This window comes from Melospiza melodia, chromosome 18 (genome assembly GCF_035770615.1).
Source record: "Melospiza melodia melodia isolate bMelMel2 chromosome 18, bMelMel2.pri, whole genome shotgun sequence".
Classification (NCBI taxonomy): domain Eukaryota; kingdom Metazoa; phylum Chordata; class Aves; order Passeriformes; family Passerellidae; genus Melospiza; species Melospiza melodia.
The window spans coordinates 10,784,072-10,802,653 of record NC_086211.1 but is presented as its reverse complement, the minus strand read 5'-3'; the positions used below and the strand labels follow the sequence as shown (position 1 = coordinate 10,802,653).

Below are 18,582 nucleotides of genomic sequence, written 5' to 3'. Positions count from 1 at the left end.
TGTTCTGTACCAACATTTCTCCTCATAACAGCTAAAGACATCTAGTTACACAAAACAAGAACAGCTTCCACTAAGAATATTTTGCTTTTGTTTTAAAGATGTTTCTTAAAGAAACTGGAAACTTAATGAGATAGAAAAATTCTTCATGTATTATTTAAAATCACTGCCATCATAACAGTTCGCAATACCCATCTGTTCTGCAGTATGCAAGTTTTTCTCTGAATGCAAGTAATACAAGCTGCTCTGGCACATTCATTAACCAATTCAGCAAAGAAAATTATGACATTTTCCAGAAATTACCCTTAGCACAAAAGCAAGAAGAAAACAAAAACTTACATGAGGAAATTAATAAAAAATTAATCCTATCAATATGCAAGCATTACACTGGCACCATTTTTTATTAATTTATACATCTAAAAGATCATTCATGCATAAAAAAAGCAACCCATGCTCATTCTTAATTTTCAACAGACCAATAGAATGACACTATAAATTACTGGTTTTCTCTCAAGGAGAAAGGATTAATAATCCTGTGGTAGTGGTGGAAGTACACAGGGAAGATCAGGGTCTTTATTGGTAGCAACCTGTTATTAAATATTTAAATAATTTTAATTGATGCACTATAAGATTTACATTTAGAAAGGAATAATTTATAGCCTGTCTATGCTTTGCATATTGACATTCCTTGAAACTTGTAATAGGATTATTTGAAGGAACCACTACTAGGACACAAATAAAGAACATTTTGTGCCTTAATTCATTGGCTTTTGCACATTCATAAAGCATTGCAGTTCCTGATGAGTCCTGATTTAAACTCGTTTCATACAGATTTAAAGCTCCATCTAGACTAGAATAAATACATTTCAAGATTCCTGCAGCAGAAAATCATCTTTTTAAAACGGATCTTGAGGTTATGCAGAGGGTCTCCTTGCTCCTCTGGTGTATGCTCAATCTCAGGTAGATGTGGGGTCCAGCTGTGAAGTGTTTCTGTGGTGAAGAAAATAATCAGCCTTACATAACAAACTCTCTAAATTCAGTCTCTTCTTCTTACCAAGAAAGAAAGGGTGAGCTGAATTTTGTTCAGAAGATAAAAGCTTCTGCAGACATTTGTTTACAGGCCTTTTGGCTGGATCTGAATCTTTTATTGGAGAACTGCATCATCAAATTGCTGCCATCCCTGCAGCCTCCTGGGACTGAGCACCAAGGCAGGGAGGGAGGGGAGAGAGAGGCAGGAGCAGTTTGCTGCCTGCAGTGCCAGGAGAGCTTGTAAATACTTGGGGTGGTGGCAAAGGGAGAGACCAAAACTTCCCTGCCTTTGCATTTCAACAGGCCATGGTTACCAAGGGGTGGGGAATGGGTTTCTCAGCAGCTGCAGAGCCCTTCTGGGCTTTCTGATCTGGAGGCAATTGCCAGCTTCGTGCACTTGGACAGAGAGAAATGAGAAGTGTTTGTTCAGGACAGGGCTGGGGGTGCCTGGACACAGCAGGTGCACACAAAGGTGATTGATTGCTTTTTGTGGTTCTGCTGGGTGAAAGCTGAACACTCAATTAGATAAATAGCAAATAAGGCTTGTTTCTGGTTCTCCTGCATTCCATGACTCACAGTTAAAATATTATTCACATAGATCTGAGTTTTCCTACAGAAATATGAGATGATCAATTCCTATTTAAATTCACATTTCTGAGACCTGCTCAGATAATCCATGAAATCTCACAAATTTGTTGAAAGTCAGTGCAGTCAAATTTTAAATTGAGATTGTGTTCTGTGATTCTACCCTTTGCTCAAAGTGAAGAGCAAGCCTCCATGAAGGCAGGGACTGAGCTTTCCAGGCTAAATAATTGTAGTGCAGGGTTTAGAAATGGAGAGCAGCACTGCAGGTCAGGCAGCACAGCAGATTCCCTGGGATTTGCACATAGAAACCCACAATTGAACCAACAATTAAACTGCTTTTCTCATGCTTCAGGCATAGGCTGTAGAGTAGCTAGACTAGAGGATTCAAAGGTCCTTATCTCAAGGGGTTAATTCACATCTGGAAATTTTAGTGCCCTGACTGGTGAGTCACTCTGAGGTAAAGCCTTAGGCAGGACACTCACTTTTCTTTAAAAGTAGCTCCTGAAAAAGCCTCTGCTATGCTTCTGGACCCTGACAGGTAGAAAAAAGAGCTGGTTGTTTTCTCTCTTAAATTGCTTTTGTTTTTATTTTCATGCTTGTAACAGTGATATCAGCCAAGCATTAAATTATAACCAGTGAACCTTGGTAAACATTCAAGGGACCATGTTCTGCGAAACTTTTCAGGTTTATTAAAGTATCTCTTCCCTTAGAAGTAGATTTTACAAATCTTTAGGGCACTGCAGTTGCAATAAAATTATGGGTATCATTTTCTTTCAAAATTGTCATAATGTGTCTCTAGCTGGGCTCTTTGCTGAAATCTCCCAGTGTGTTGTATGGACCCTTCCTTTGGCTCAGAGGTTGTTTCACATCTGGCAGCAGATGTGAATGCAAGACTGTCTGGTAGAATATGAATGAACACGTGAAGAAGTTTGAAAGAATCTGGTGTTGATGAATTACAGCACAAGCAATATGGTCCTGGCTTTGATGCATGAGGTCATGCAGATCTCACTTTATCATTTATAGCAAACACACTGAGAGCAAAATGGCTGCAGGACAGGCAGACTCCCAGGGGAAGCTTTTATCTGCACATGCTGTATCTGTGAATCAAAAATATTGTATTTGGGGAGGTGGATAGACAAGGGATTTGCAGTCTGGTTCAACTGTGCCAGGGAGCAATGGGAGGGAAGGAGATTTCTCTGCTTCTCCCTCAGTGAGCACGGTTACCCCACTGCAGTGCCAAAAATTCCAGTCATGGCAGTGTTCCAGATGATATTTAATGGGGTGCAGGATGATAAAGGGGCAGTGGGTACCAGCCTGGCCTCCACCCTGTCTGCTAGCTCAGAGCACGTGTGCCACAATTTGTACAAATACTATAAATTATTCCCTGCCACAGAAATAACTTTGCTGGAGGTGATCTTCCCTCATCCCCATGTGTCAGTGTCTCTTTTTGCTGCCACCCAGCACGGAGATGCCATGGGGAAAGGGGGGTGTGGGTCCTGCTGCCATGTCTGGCTGCATTGCTGCATGTGGGGAAACCTGCTTGGCTCACACGGCTTGCAGCAAATTAGGATCAAAGGGGCTTAGTGACTTATTAGTGGCACATAATTAACAGGCAATAAGAGAACAAATTATTCAGTATTAGTAATACAAGAGGTAACATTTTGTCTGTGGTTTAATAAATATGAATTCATCAACACCTGCCTGTAACTAAGCCTGCAGAGCTCCAGCTCCCCTTGCACGGTGCTTGCACAGCAGACATGGGGCTCACAGGCAGCCCCTCTCCTGCAGACATGGTGATGCCTTAGGATTTTAGCTTTTATACCTTTCAAATCCTGTGCTGCTTTAGGGTATAACTCTAAATTCCTTACAGAGTGTTAGTTACTGTCTTCACATTTTGGTCAGATAAAACCTCTGAACCATCCTCTCTAGGCCTGGAACTCAAGGACACCACTGCCTCAGGCCCCAAAAGGTCTAAACAAATTGTGAGGAGAAGCAAACTGGAGGTAAATTACTTCATTACCTGAAGCTGTAATTGGAGGATTAACTCCTGATATGTAAATAGACCAAACTTAGGTCTGTCTGAAAAACTCATGACCGTCGTCCATCCTGGGTGTAGCCCCTCTCAGAGGTTTCTGACTGCCCAAGGTGCATCTGTTGAAGGCCTTTAATAAATACCCACTTTTATTATCTTATCCTTGGCTAGCCTCTGTTCTAGGCAGGCACCCCAAGGCATCAGTGGGGTCCAATGTCCTGTGGGAGCTGCAGAGGCTGTGGCTCTGTGCTGCTCCCTGCATTTGATCACAGTGAGACAGCACCCCACAAGTTTACATGCACAGCCCCAAGGTGAGAGTCCCTAACACCAATTCATTAATTCAGCATCCAATTTAAGCAGTGAGCCTTAATTCTTTCAGCACACATTTTGTGACACAAATTGTCATTTGCTAACAAAGCACATTTTCTTATGCCCTAATTTGCTAGGATTAATATTGCAAGGTTCAACTTTGTGCAAGGCCTTAGCGAGACAAATTTTTCATTAATTTTAGCCAAGCGTCAAATTACACTGAGTAATTTCATATGCAGCAATGATTCAAATTAAGGAGATAACCTATTCACTGATGCAGACTGAACTGATCTCAGATTTAAAAGGTCAGAGCCTCAACTGGTACAAATTGGTGTAGTTCCTTAGAAAACCATGTAGCTGAAGTCAACAGAGCAGTGCTGGTGTGCCAGAGCAGCCCATGGCATGGGGATTCCCCCCTGTCTGGGGAGCCAGGCTCACTTGGTGTCAGGGGCTCCTGCCAGGGACAGGCTGCAATGACAGCAGCGTTCTGGGGGCATAGGTGGGAGGATCCAGGTCACAGCACAGTGAACCTGAGCCTGCCAATACCATGCTGGTTTGATAATAGCTGGCAAACAGCCACTGCCTGCCCCCCACTTCAGGTGTTCAGAGTGTTTTCCTGAAGAGAGGGGATTTGAGCCTTCATCCTGCTTCAAATTGCCAGAGGATAAGCAAGTTGTGTGCCTCAGTGGGCACTGTCACTGTCACCCTGCTGGGATGGCAGCTGCTCCCACAAAAAGCTGGGTTAAACAGTTAACAATACTCAGGGGTTCAAACAAGCAATTAAGGGTCAGCCTGTGGAAACCCAGAGCACTAGGAATATTTCTCTGTCTGCTCTGGGATGCCCTGACTCCCAGGGGAGCAATGACTTTGACCCTCATTCATGGAGAAAGTTTCCCAGACTTCAAGATAGACTGGAATCCACAAAAGTGTGAAATAGATTATAGAGAGTAGTGCAGGTGTATCATTTGGTGAGAAATTTAGGTTGTGGATAGAAGCAAGATGGGAGGGCACAGGGTGTTGTCCAGGTTTTCTTCTTCATGGGTTTGGGTGGCATTTTGTAATTGGGCAGAAAAGTCCCCATTGTGGGCTCTGTGGGATCAGTTATTGGGTTAAAAGGAAAAATAATCCAGGTGTCAGTTCTTAATTGGATAGTTTAGTCTTAAAAGAGATTGTTGGCCATTTTGTGCCTTCTAATGAAAAGCTGCCAAACTCACAGTAGTGAGACTGTTTTACTGATAAGAAATAATAAACACTTGAATGCAAACATGAACTTCCCTCTCAAGTGCCTTCAATCCAGACCCAGAAAAACCCACAACTGGGATCCTCACATCAGCCTAACCAAGCTGACACCTGCTAATCCCATCGCTTGCCTCAGGTATCAGAATACAGGTGGGTGTTGATGTAACTCTACCCACAGAAGGACAGACCTTGATCCCAACACCCGGCTTCTGAGCCATGTGTGGGTGGATATTAATTAGGCATTTAAATATGGAACCCATCTTTTCAGGAGTTTGTACAAGAGAAGGAAATTCTCCCCCACAGATTTTTGCCTGTGAAACAATAAAAAATGGAGCCTTGAGAGTGCAAGAGCCCTTCCCCTGTCCCAGGAGCAGCCTGGCTCTGCTGGGCTGTCTGCTCCTGGCCTTGGCATTGCAACCCCAGCAGCTCTGGGAGCCTCTGAGCCTGGGGAAAGTTGATTTTTTATTGATTTGGGGGAATTTGGACTAGGCCTACATCCTGCCACTGAAAATTGACTCAATAAGCTGTTTATTCTCCTTTGTTATTCTACTGGCTTGGCAGGAACATTTTATCAGAGAAGAGCCTGAATTTGAACCCATCTCTCCCATTGGCTTCTTCTGACAAAGTGGCCTCATTAAGTGCACTGAGAGCAGAGAGTCTGTGAACCTTTCTGAAATTATTGCTGACAGATTAATGTTCCTGTAATTACACCAGAATATCTTGGAAACACAAATATTAATTAAGAGTATTGAATGAATTTGGGACAGTCTTCAATTGCATTGAGCAGAAATCCTGTAAAAATGAAACAAAATATAAGCACTGAGAAAAATAATCAGCATTAGTCATAGTAGATAAAGTAATTATTAAAGGGTGAAGTGATTTTTGGCTCAGGATTTATGTCATGGCTGTGAGAGCTTTGCTAGTTGAGATCATGTAATATAACAGTAATAGTTTTTCTAAATTTGTTTTATGTCAGGTTTTTAGCAGTGTCAGAAATACATGCTATGTGTTAAGGCATATTTCCAAGTTCTGTGACCCTGCTTCTTTGAGCTGTTCCATGCATGCTCTGAGGCTGAGGACAGCCAGTCACTTAAATCCATAAATGCAGTCCATAAAACTCAAGTGTGTCTACTTATAAAATAGCAGTGATGGTGTCTTTTCTAAGTACTAGAGATATTTGTTCTCTTTTTATATTTTGTCCCATAGGTTGGGGTTTTTTTTTTGTTTGGTTTTTGTTTGTTTATTTGTTTGGTTTGGGTTTTTTAAAATATTTTTATGCTGGACAGGGCTAGGGGGAACTCTAGCTGCTGGGTCTCAGCAGTTCTCAGCTCAGATCTCTGAATTGTAAAGAGGAGAGTCTCATCTTTAGCCCTTCTTGGCCTCCCCTAATGCTCAAACTGTGCCTGCTTTCCCGCTGGATAACACCCAAAGCCTCCTGGCAGGTTAAATCACCAGAAAAGCCACAGGAATGTTCATCCCTGCCTCAGGGATGTGGAGATGAGAGCCCTCCTTCAGCTGGCAGAACTGATTGGCTTTTGCTTTTCCTCTTTGCTCTGAGCATCAGGATTTGTGTGTGCTCCTCTCTGTGCACAGGGTTTGGGGTGAGAAGCTCCAGGAGGTGCCAGAAAGGGCAGCTCCAGCTGCTCCAGGAGGACTCAAACCCATCTTTGGTCTAACACCAGGACTGGAACAGCCCTTATCTCTTTTCTTAAGTGAATTAGTGAGTGAGATTCATTAGCAGTCCTTCCATCTGCATTTTATTACATATGTCCTTACTATAGAACTAAAGCAAGACAATGAGCTAGTTCACCATATTACATTGGCAAGGTTTAAAAGATGTTTTAATGTGATTCTTTTTAGCATGTTCTCTAAATTTTCTAAGTTTATCTTTTGTATTTAGAGATTTGTGCCTTCATGCTGTATCTTCCCTCATTTGCAACAAACCCACAAATTTAAAGGGAGAAAATCTAGTGTAAATACTAAAAATGCTCTAGCATGGCTGAAACAAATGAAATCACAGCTTGCTCTGAAATTTATCAGCAGGAGAAATAACCAGAGAAATGTATATTCTCTTTCTGGTACTAAAGTTTTGGTTAAGACAGAGAAATAAGCAGACCATAACATTTTGTGTGTATTTTAAAAGCATAATCATATTTCAAAATGAGAATATCTATGTATGAATTCACATCAGATAGGTAATTAACCTTATGCCACAAAATATTTCAAATCTCCCTGTCCTTGAGAATTTACTGATGGCATATAAACTATTCACATCTTTTCTGAATAATTTATCCTGTCCTTCCATTATGTCAAATGAATTTATAATCTTGGATAATGAAGCATTCCTGAGAGAAAGTTAATATAGAGCTGCACCTCCTACTGAGTACAAGTCTGTGAAAATACTTTTTTCCCCCCACAGAACTTTATAAATTCTTTAAATGTACTTATCCCAGCCAGTCTAGGATCAGACAGCTTGGGTTTGTGCAGGATTTGCTGATACAAAACAAGGTAATTCCATTTATCTCAAAACAGCAAATCCTGTTTTTTCACCCGTGTTAAGTCAGAGAATTGAGCCCAGAATACTTAAATCTACCAGAGACATGGGTACCCTAACTTTATTTAGCTGCATGTTCTATCCCAATATTACCCTTCATGTCATGACATTTAATTAAGAAAGGTCATTTTTGTCTTCTTCAGAGCACCTGTAAATATTAAACTATGTTTCCCTTATGTGTAGGTTCTCCTGCACAAAGGGATTAACACCAGTCCAGTTAAGGTCACTTTAGCTAATTCTGTCTTGAAGAAAAATGATCAGAGAGAGCTGCCTAAAATTAAATTGTCACATGCAAGTTTGACTTTGTGCCTGTGCTTGATGACCTGTGAGTATTTAAGCAGCCACTTTTATGTCATTCTAGGACACAAAAATATGTGGTCAATAACTTCCATGTGATTATAAGCCACAAGATAAGCAGCCCACTTCTGTTATTTGCCTGTTACTGTTTGTAACACTTCAATAAAGTTACAGGAAAGAAAACGCTACTGGTTGTATATTAGATCTTTTAAGATTAGAACAGGAGGTAGGCACAGGTATTTTCTCCTAATTGTGCCAGTAGGAATGAATTCTTCCCGAGGGCTGACAGTGTTTCTGTGCCCTGAAATCAGATCTCTTCCTTCCTCTGTCTCATGAATGGAAGTGCCCTTCAGCATTTTATTTGTTTGCTTGACTGTGAGGTTTACCCTTGGTGTTCTATTTGTCCTCACCCTTAATCTCGTTAGGTGCTCGGTGTTCTCCTCTCTCCCTTTCAAACAACGAAGGTGTTTGCTCCTCGTTTGCATTTGTCACTTGAGTCTCCTTCGGTGTGGCCTCAGGTTTGCCCTGCTGGGGCACATCCCGTGGGTGAGCACAGAGATGCTCAGGGGAGCTGGGGCTGTGCCCTCATCCCTGAGGGCATGGCAGGAAATTAATAATGTGATAGGCAGCAGGTTTGCCAGTGCCTTTCACTCTCCCTTTCTGGTGCCTTTAAGTTTTCCAGCAGTGTCTCTGTACAAAGGCAATTTTTGAGAGAAGGAAAAAGTGGCATCCAGTAATGACATCGTGCAAAGGGAGCAGGGATTTGGTGCCTGGCTCTGAGGGCACCTCCCTCAGCGGGAAATGGTGGCAAAGTTGTAAATATTTTTCCCAGGGAGACAGAAAAGGAGAAAACTGGAAATGATACTTTGGCTAAATAAAGTTATATTTAAAGCCTATATTTTAGGAGAAAATTGCCAGCAATGGGAAAGCTGCTATCCATTCCCAGTTTGTATATTAGCATTGAATGGGCTCTACTGACTGAACACACACAGCAGCACACACCAAACACTGGTCTTTACTTTTCCTTCAGCAGTACCCACATTTTGATCTCCTGAGACAAGAAAAGGGTTCAGTACATCCCTCATGGCACAATAAAGAACCACAGCCTTTTTTAGACCCCTCTCCCCTGTTTCTTTTAATTTCCCTTTCAGAATTAAGAAACAACCCCCAGGTTCAAAAGTGCACCTTCTGAAGCGCCAGGTCTCTAATTTTGCAATCTTTTCATTTTTCCTCTGCCCATCCTGGAATTTCTGGCATGCTACCTTTATTGCAAAATTGCAAAAATAACAGAAATTATTAACGTGATGGAAAAGTAATAAGGACAACTAGAAAACTCCATTCCTAAAAGCTGAAAGAAAGATTTGAAAGGCAGGACAGGGAAAGGACTGATGCTCTACAAGAATGTGTCTCTCAAGTGACCCAACACTCCAGTAACCTGGTGACAGCTTCCAGTGTGAGGATGAAGCTCCCAGGATGTGATTTAGAAACAAATGTTGGCCCACATAAAAGCTTCTTAATAAAGGTCACATTTGGATTTCTGGGTAACTTAATGAGACTATTTTCTTTTCCCCACTCCTGAAGTTTTCTTCAACGATGAGCCCAAATGGGAGGAAATCGGTGGCTATTTAGTGATTCTCCAGCACATTGGTATTACAATGTCATTTTAGGAATGCAAACTGCTGGATGGATGGATGGATGGATGGATAAAAAGATGAAAAGAAAGAGCTTTTCTCTAAGAAAAGTCTCTAGCAAGCTTTACATTTCAGTAATGTTTGTGGCCAAAAGTGCTTTGAATGTATCATTAGGACTTTTCATATGTTTCCAAACCACTCCATTTCTTTCAGAAGAAAATGGACCTGGGATATTTTTTTTCTTCTGGGCAAGTCTTAGTCCTGCACCAAAAGGGTTTTGCTGTAAGCTGAAGATACCCCAGGCCATGAGTGTGCTCTGCTATTTTCCATGAAATTTAAGATTGCAGTCAGCTGCCAGACTTCTGTTTCCTATTTTACCAGAAGACATAATTCATCCTGGGAGCTGACTTAAAAGTGGAATTTCAGCAAGACTAGACAACTTGAATTTGAGGACATATGCTCTCCCTTTTGAAAAGGTCACTCTGTGCCTGGAACACAATCTCTCATTTCTGCTCTTGTTGCTTTGCAGCTTTGGAAAGTGAAATATTTCACAGAAATTTTGGAAATATCCAGAGCAAGGAGATATCTGTGACTAAATTTTGATAATTTTATTCTTACCGTGGTCTTCCTGGTGAAGTTTTTTACTTATTTATCCATTTGCTTCTTAAAGCTTCAGAGCAAAGGACGCTTCCATTTACTATTTCCACACATCATGACAAAGCCCAGGTGCTCAAAGTGCCTTGAAATCAGTAAGCCAAGTAGACCAAGCCTGACTCAGAGGTTAAGTCATTTCACTCTGGAGAAAACAAGTCAGCTATGTTCATTATCTATTGATATGCTGCTGTAATGTTTGGTGGTTTGTTTTTTTTTTTCTAAATGGTGAGAAACAGCAAAACTTTTACATGAATCCCTGGATCTGTGGATCATAAATGAACGTGAAGTATCTTGTACTGTCAGATTTTAGCTTTACTTCTGTTCTCCTTCATTCCTAGAGTATGAACCTATGGATGAAACTGATGGGGATATTTCTTTTTCTTAGATTTGGAGGATTAAAGGATTTATGAAATGACACCTTGCAGCCTGGTAGAGCTCCCTGGTGTGGGAAGATCCCAACCTTTTCCCAGCCTCTCTCAGAGACCCCAAATTGTGGAGCTCTGTCTTGCAGAGCTGCCTCGGGCACAGCTCCAAAAGCCTCCAGAGGGGAAGGCTCAGGCATTTACTGCTACCAGGGTCACTGTTTTGCCCTTAGAGAAAAACACCAATAATTACAACTTGTCATTCTTCCATGATCAAAGTGGCCAGGCTGGTGATATGCAATAAAAATAACTGAAGAAGTCAAAGGCAGCATTTCAAAGTAATTTTTATGAAGGCAAGAGATCAAGTGATCCAATTTTCTAGCCACTTCAATAAATATGGGGTGGTGATTAGCAAATAAAACTGGGTAATTGTAGTTTTCTGCTCGACTCAGTATAATTTGCTGAAGTATCTATGTCAATCAAAATTATATTTAGATTGACACTGTAGGGATATGTAAAACCTATTTATTCTGAAAAAAAATATTTAAAGAGATTATATAAGCAGTGATGTCCAAAGCTGAGGGATTTTCCCTGAAAAGATGAAGATTAGTTATTCATAATAGCCTAACATAAAACGACTCATCTGGTTTTCTAGAATAGTCTAAGGATTAATAATTATAGCCCTAGATTTTTGAAATGAGAAAATCTCCTCCCTCCCATCCCAAATATTCAGTTCTGTATTTTTTTGTCTTCACATCTCCAGTAGCATTAGAAATATCCACTCAGACTGTGGATAAACATGGATTTCTGGGGTGATAGCTGGAAGGTGTGCAGGACAGGCTGGGCATCCTCACTAATGGGCTTTTGAACAGCCAATGCTAACAGAATCCTGTCATTCACAAAGTAAATAACTGCAGGCAATGAGATAAAAATGGTTTAATCTGGCTGGGCTTTCTCTAGGATCTTCCACAAAATCAGGATTTGAACAAAACCTGCAGCTTTCAAAAGCAATTCATTGGCAAAACAAGTGATCTTGTTTTAAAATGTTATTTTCCATATATGTACCAACGCTGTTTCTCAAAAGGGTAAATGGAAAGACACTGCAAACCCAAAATTTTAAACTTGGAAAGTAAGTTAATGCAAAAAAAAAACCAAAAAAAACTTGAATTATCCCATTTTGCCAAAAAAAAAAAAAAGTGAGAAATTTCAGTACTGGAATTCTGTTATTTTAATATTGCCACTAAAGCAAAACAACCTGAATCCAATATTTCTTGCTGTAAAATCTTTTCCCTTTCAAAGCCAAGGATGATAGCATCCTTCTAGGAGGCTCCTGTCAAAAGTAGAAGTTTCCTGCTCTCAGTCATTTCCCAGCCCTGAAGCTTGTAATGCTTGAAGTGAGTTTGTCTGGAGTTACTAATTTCCTCCAAGTCCTTCAGAAGAAGAGCCATCAAAAATAGATGCATGCAAATGTATCATTTAACTAAGGAGCATAATGCATGCAAAATTTGGCCTTGAGTAAATGATATCAAGTAGGTCACTTTAATCACTGGCTTGGATGGGTTTTAGTCCCTTTCAAGTCTTTCTGTCAAAATTCCCAGACTGGGTAACAAGTGAAGAAAATGTGTTTTCCATTGCAAAATTTGTGATGGCCTGATCCTTCCAGTTTGCTATCCCTCATGCAGGGCACTCATTTCTCAATTATTCCTCAATCTTCCACATGTTTTACTACTCCTGGGCACACTATTTTTTGGTCCCATTTGTATAGAAATAACAAATGAAAGCTTTTTTAGGGTTCTGGGGAGACTATATATCAAATTTCCTAGAATTTAGAATTGCTAAGAATTCTGACTGCTCAATTCCTTTTAAAATTGATGTCCTGGGTTTCCTGGCTGTTGTTTGTACCTAGAACCTTCACCTGAAGCTGTTTCACAAGGGTTCTCAGTACTATAATGTAATTTCTCCTGCCTTTTCAAGCACCAGTGGAGCCTGTACCAGCAGTAATGGTCAGATTTCAGTTCTTCAAGTTGAAATTTCTCTTCCCTAGAAGCTCAAAATTCTATCAAAAATTCTCAAAATGCCTGCATTCCCATTCCCCTTCAGGAAGTTCTTTAAGGTACCCATTTATTTCTTATCTTTCTGAGTAGAAGATACAGCAGTAAAAACATTTAAACTGCTTTTTAAGCAATATGTTAATTGACCCAGCTCCCTTTAATGGTTTACACTTATCTTAACAAGCACAAAAACACATCTGGTGAGGAAAAAAAAAAGAGAATGAACTAACTCAAACAGCATTACTGCAATACTTTTCATTTACAACCAGATGAAACATAAACTTTTATACTTAAACATTATATTTCTTTCATTTCATAGCATTTTTGCATATGGAGAGAAATACGCCTGGTTTTATTTGTTTTTACAACTGTGTTGTGTAGGCTTTTCTGGTGTTTTGTGGATCACAGATGGAGAAACATTGGACTAGAAACTGTGTAACTATCCCACCACCACTCACCTACGTGCAATTGTCTGTAAAATCTTAAAACTCCTTCACTTTTTAATGGGCTCTTGGAATTCTATTTTCCCACTGAAAGTTGAAAATCCATATAATTTTTAGTGGCATTCCATTGTGTTATTCCCAAAAGACTTTAGTTTAAAATCAAACAGATGCTTTGATTTTTTTTTCTTTTTGTTGCTCTAGATGACAACTTATTAGCACAATAAACTTCCTCTTTATGTGACTGTTCTGAGCTTTTTTTTGTTATCCCAAATGGACTTATTGCATTTAGATAATACACTTATTTACAACCCCACTCAAACCATCTGCTCCTTTTAATGTATTTTTTTTTTCTTGAAAGGTCTTAAAACTTCAAGACAAATCTGTTAGTGTGGTATGAAAAGGTTGATGGTTGTAAAAATTAAGAGCACTGGGAGAGAAGGCTCCTCTGGGGTGGGTCACTCCCACCCATCTTCTAAGGCTTAGATGATAATCAGGCAATGTTATCCCTGAGGAGCTTGGCTCCTGGAGAGGAAAACATTCACCATTAACCAACAGCCACTATTGCTTGGAACAGTGGTCCAAGAGGTTTTCAGCCTGCCTGCAGGCGGGGAAGCCAGTCTGCTTGTCCCTGTTTGAAAAGGGACATCTCCCTGGGGAGCTTTGGGACATCTCGTGTGTAGCCTGGCTAAGGAGAAAGGAAATTACAGGCACTGATTTAGGGCAGCTTCACAACACTGAGCTGAGCAAGAGCAGGTCCCTCTTGGTCGATCATGCTGTTCCTCCCCATTGTCTTGTCCTTCACATGGCAGTGGCTTCTGGGAGGATGTGCTGCACAGTTTTGTCAGGGAAGAGAGGTTAAACTGCCCCACCTGTAGTTCCCTCTGCCTTTTACTGAAGATGCTTTTCAAATGTGAATGTTACCTGCTGTGAATCAAATATATCAGCAGTCTTTCGTGCAGCCTGTGCCATCCATGTCCTGTAAACCCCTAATCCTTGATCCTTGCCAGCCATGGGCAGTGCTCTCTGCCCCAGCACATGATGGGAAAAACTCCATGTTAATGTGTCATGCTCTAAGTGCTGCTGATGAATGCCATGGTTGGAAAGAAGTGCTGGGATTGAACAGCTGGGAGGACACAGATGGAGTAAGAAATAGTAAATGGCTGACAGCCATATCAACAGACAAAGGATATGTGTTATTTATTTTGGGTTGTTGATGTTGAAGACAAAGCAAATTTAAGTATTTGGGAATGGAGCAGATGGGATGGACGTGGCTTCCAGAAGCATGGGAAGAGGACAACATTTCACCAAATGCATATGTCAAGTCATATGCCAGCAGAGATAACAAAAATAGATATTTACATTGCAGAGATTGTGTAGCAGCTTTCTGCGAGGCGGAAAACAAAGCTTTTCTGTCAGCCATTGGTGAATGAACGTGCTCCTGCTGGAACAAGCTGTGCTTTGAAACTCTATCTGGTGCTGGAAGTAAACTAATGGAGCTAATGAGAGCAATTACAGGCTCCACACTATTGTAATTCATGTCTTTCTATAATCCATACTGCAGATGTGAAAGACACGAAGCTGTAGGCAGCAGAGGTGAACTGCAGTGCCTTCCTTCCCAGGCTTTGGAGCAGGTGTGCTCCAGCTCCTCACCTCCCACCTTCCTCTCACCATCTCTTTCCATGCAGACCATGAGATCTTCCTCACAATTCAGTAAATTCATGGGACCTGTGCCTTGGCTAAGCTGCCAGGGTCTGTGAGTGCAGTAAAAACACACTAATTACCTCTGAAATTGAGCAGGTTTCAATAAGAATAAGCACTCTACATTTCTTTAGATCACCTGTACTAGCTTCTCCCCACTTGGAGAATACTCATCACATCAAGAGCTCACAGCATTCAATGTCAGCAATTCATCTGGTGAGAGGGAAAAAGAAGCCTGTTCTTTTTAAATTAAATGATCAGCGAATATTTGCTCTAAGATTTAGTGATTTGAGTTATATATGAAAGCTTTAATAGCCTGAGGTGAAAAATAGAAAGAAATTAGCTGGTTTACTGAATATGATGATAGGAGAGAAGCATATAATTAGATTGAATAGACATAAAACCACCTCTTTAAAACCTGCTCATTATTGTTTTAATACTCGGAATGTGCATTTGCTGTGCACAGCTAAATTATTGCTACAGCAAGGCTGTCGTTCAGGTCCTTGGCTTTTGTACTTGCCCCTTTTCCTGAGGAATTCTCTTTTTATCTTTAAATACCTTTTTCCTAAAAAAAAAAAAAACGGAAGCAAAGAGAAACTGAAAAAATCTTGAGTTAGTCATAGAGGAATATTGCATAATTCACCAAATTGCCCTTTTCTCCTATAATTGTATGATTTTTTTATATGCATGTTGAGGGATTGCTACAGGCTAATAAGAGGGGGATGTAGAAGAATTTTTTGAAATGCTGTGAAAGTTACTTTTCAATTGTGACCAGCAGAAATCTAGAAGGTTATTAATGAGACTTCATACTGAGCTGCACATTTTCTACTTAAGCTAAATGTAGCATTTATCGGAGAAAGCAATTTTCCTGTCTATTTGTATTCATCTCAATTATATATACCATGTTTTATGATTTTGCTATACAAAGAAGTGTATTTTCCTCTAGGTATATTATCCATGACTACAGTACAAGAAAAAGAATGAATTTTCCCTCTAATATTTTTATGAACTACAGTCAAGCACATTCTGTTTGGTTTGCAATCAAATGCATTGTGCTGTAGTGCCAGAGTTGCAGACAGAAAACTACCTTTGAGTAACTTATGAAAAATTAAGTAATTTCCCTAATATTTCAGAAATAAGAATGTGCTTTTTGTTGCTCAAAAGTTGTCCGAACTCCAAGAACTTTTTTCTTTCCTTCTTTCCTTTTTTTTTCCATTTCAGGCAAGTTAATGGGTGTTTTTCCAATTTTGTAAACAGTCACTTTGCATTTGTTAACGTGATAGTCTTCAAGTAATTTGAATTACTTCACTGAAAACATCTCCTAATGTTTTGAGGTCCAAATTGCACAGCAGTCTGCAGTTAATAAGGCACAGCAGTCTGCAGCATGAACCTCTTAGGATGACATCCATCTTTTCCTTTCTCTGCAAGGAATCACAGCTACACCTCGTTTGGGAAGAGCACTGGCTGTCCATCTTTCCAAGACAGACGTGTCAGTCTGAAAGGGATGCATGGAAAGCTCCCTGTGCTATTCAAACCAGCACATCTCTAAAGACAATAAAGTGTCTAAACCCCTGCATTATTAATGACGCACCAAAAAGCCTTCTCTTCCCAGGCGGAGCGCTCAATCATTTAAACTTTTACTTCCAAATTATCAGCAGCACCGTAATGGTGCAGCTGGCTATAAATGGAGGCAGGTTGCCCGTGGCAGTGTCAGGGGGGATGGCATCAGGCTGAGGGTGCTGGCAGTAATCCGTGCTGACAGCTTTCCCCATTACTGCCTCTCCCCGGAGCTCCCGGCGGGATGAGAATGGGCATGGAGCGGAGCAGAGTGCGCATCCGGCCGGGCACTTGGAATATCAGAATACAGCCCTGCCCTGCCCCGGTACCACTGCCCTGCCCTGGTACCACTCTCCTCTGGTACCCCTGTTCTGCTCTGGTACCACAGTCCTGGTACCACTGCCCTGCCACCATTGCCCTGCTCTGGTACCTCTGCCCTGCCCAGTAATAGGAGCCTCCTGGAGCCAGTTCTCATAAGCTCTTGGAGGTCTGTATCTCACCCAAGATAGCTCAGCTACCTTTATAGGCATAAAATCAGCAGGATTTTATTTTAACGCTTCTGTTGCAGTGCTGGAAACAAAACGGTTTTAATAAAAGGCAAAAATAACAAACTCCTTACAGAGAAAAACCGATCCAGGCGCAAGAGGTTCTTGCTCCTGGTAAAACACCTCACAAAAGCAATTAGTTTCTTTTTCTGTTCTTTTTCTGGTAAATTGCCCAGGCAGGACTTTTTGGCTCTTGTCCAATTAGCTATCCTTAAGTTTGAGGTGAAGTACCCCAGGCCTGTGAGATGTTTGTTTCACCTAATTGAGGAGAGAAACTTCTGGGTTTCTTTCCTTTTTAAGGGGACAAAGGATAGTTTTGTCACTCTGTCAGCAGGGGGCACATTCCTACACTGCCCTGCCCCGGTATCATAGCATGGGTCCCCACTGAGTAATAATTAGCATTGACTCCATGATTCCAGAAGGTTGATCAATCACTTTATTTATTTTATATACTATACTATACTAATACTAATACTATATTATACTATACTATACTATATTGAAATTATACTATTGCCCTTCCAGACAGTCCAATACAGCTTTGACCTAATTGGTCAGTTGAATCCAAACACCATCACCAGTGGCCAATGAAGAAATCACCTTTTGGTAAACAAATCTCCATAACACATTCCACATGTTCACAACAACAGGTGCAGCAAGTAAAGGTAAGAATTGTTTCTCATTCTTTTCTCTGAGTTTTCTCATAGTTTCTCCAGCTTCCCAGGAAAATCCTGGGAGAGCTATGTCTGTCTCTGTTCAGAGGATATGTGATTACTACACCCCAGCCCTGCCCACAGCCCAAACAACTCCTCCCAAAAGATAATTTTCTCACTAATGGGATTGAAGTAACCAAGAGAGGCTGCTGCTTGTAGCCAAGGAATGTGCTGTATTCTGAATTCCAAGTGCCTTCCCTCTAAGCTGCTTTCACAACTTGTTGAATTGTTAGAAGGATGAATAGCAGAAGTAGCAAAACTTAGCAGGTAGCTTTAGAAACATGGGATAATCTATAACAATTCTCCTTTTCAATGAGTCACTGTGCTTTGGTTGGACACATTTCCCGTTTGTGGCTCTCAGAAGATGCAGCACTGATTTAAGTGTATTGACTAAAGATAAACCACTGGTCTACATCTCACTCAAATGTGATTTTCTCTCTGTTTACTGAGGTTTTTTTATCTTTTTCCATGTAAGTCTCAAATATTTTATTGCCAGTGTTTATCTGTTTTGATATCCTGAACGTTAAAGTAATGGATTTCTAGCCTTCATCATATTAATCAATAGCAAAATGGCACATTCCACTTCCTCATATTCAATTTCCACTTGATATTAACAACTGTAGTAAATGTAGTGGTAAATATTAGATTCTGCATAACTATTTTGAGAATGGGGTGCTCGTGGTAATTTGAAGAGAAAATTGTGGAGTGTAATAGCAAAGCAATAGTATTTAAATAAGGCCATAGCAAAATTGGATCTTGTTTACATCTCACAAGCCAAATGAAGCAAAACCATTTGACTTTTATGCTTTGGGGGTTTGTTTGTTTTTAAATAAAAAAAGGAGTAAAAGCGGTACATAATACATTTAGACTAAGTACTAAGGAAAGC

The 18,582-nt window shown here is 40.5% G+C and overlaps 1 long non-coding RNA gene across 1 annotated transcript in view; it reads left to right on the top strand.

Annotated features, from left to right (window-relative positions):
• Nucleotides 1-18,582, top strand: part of LOC134426412 (uncharacterized) — a 205,823-nt gene that overhangs the window by 122,692 nt on the left and 64,549 nt on the right. Inside the window, exon 3 of the long non-coding RNA XR_010029981.1 lies at nucleotides 17,509-17,648. This is a non-coding gene — a long non-coding RNA (uncharacterized LOC134426412). The remainder of the gene's footprint in view (nucleotides 1-17,508; nucleotides 17,649-18,582) is intronic.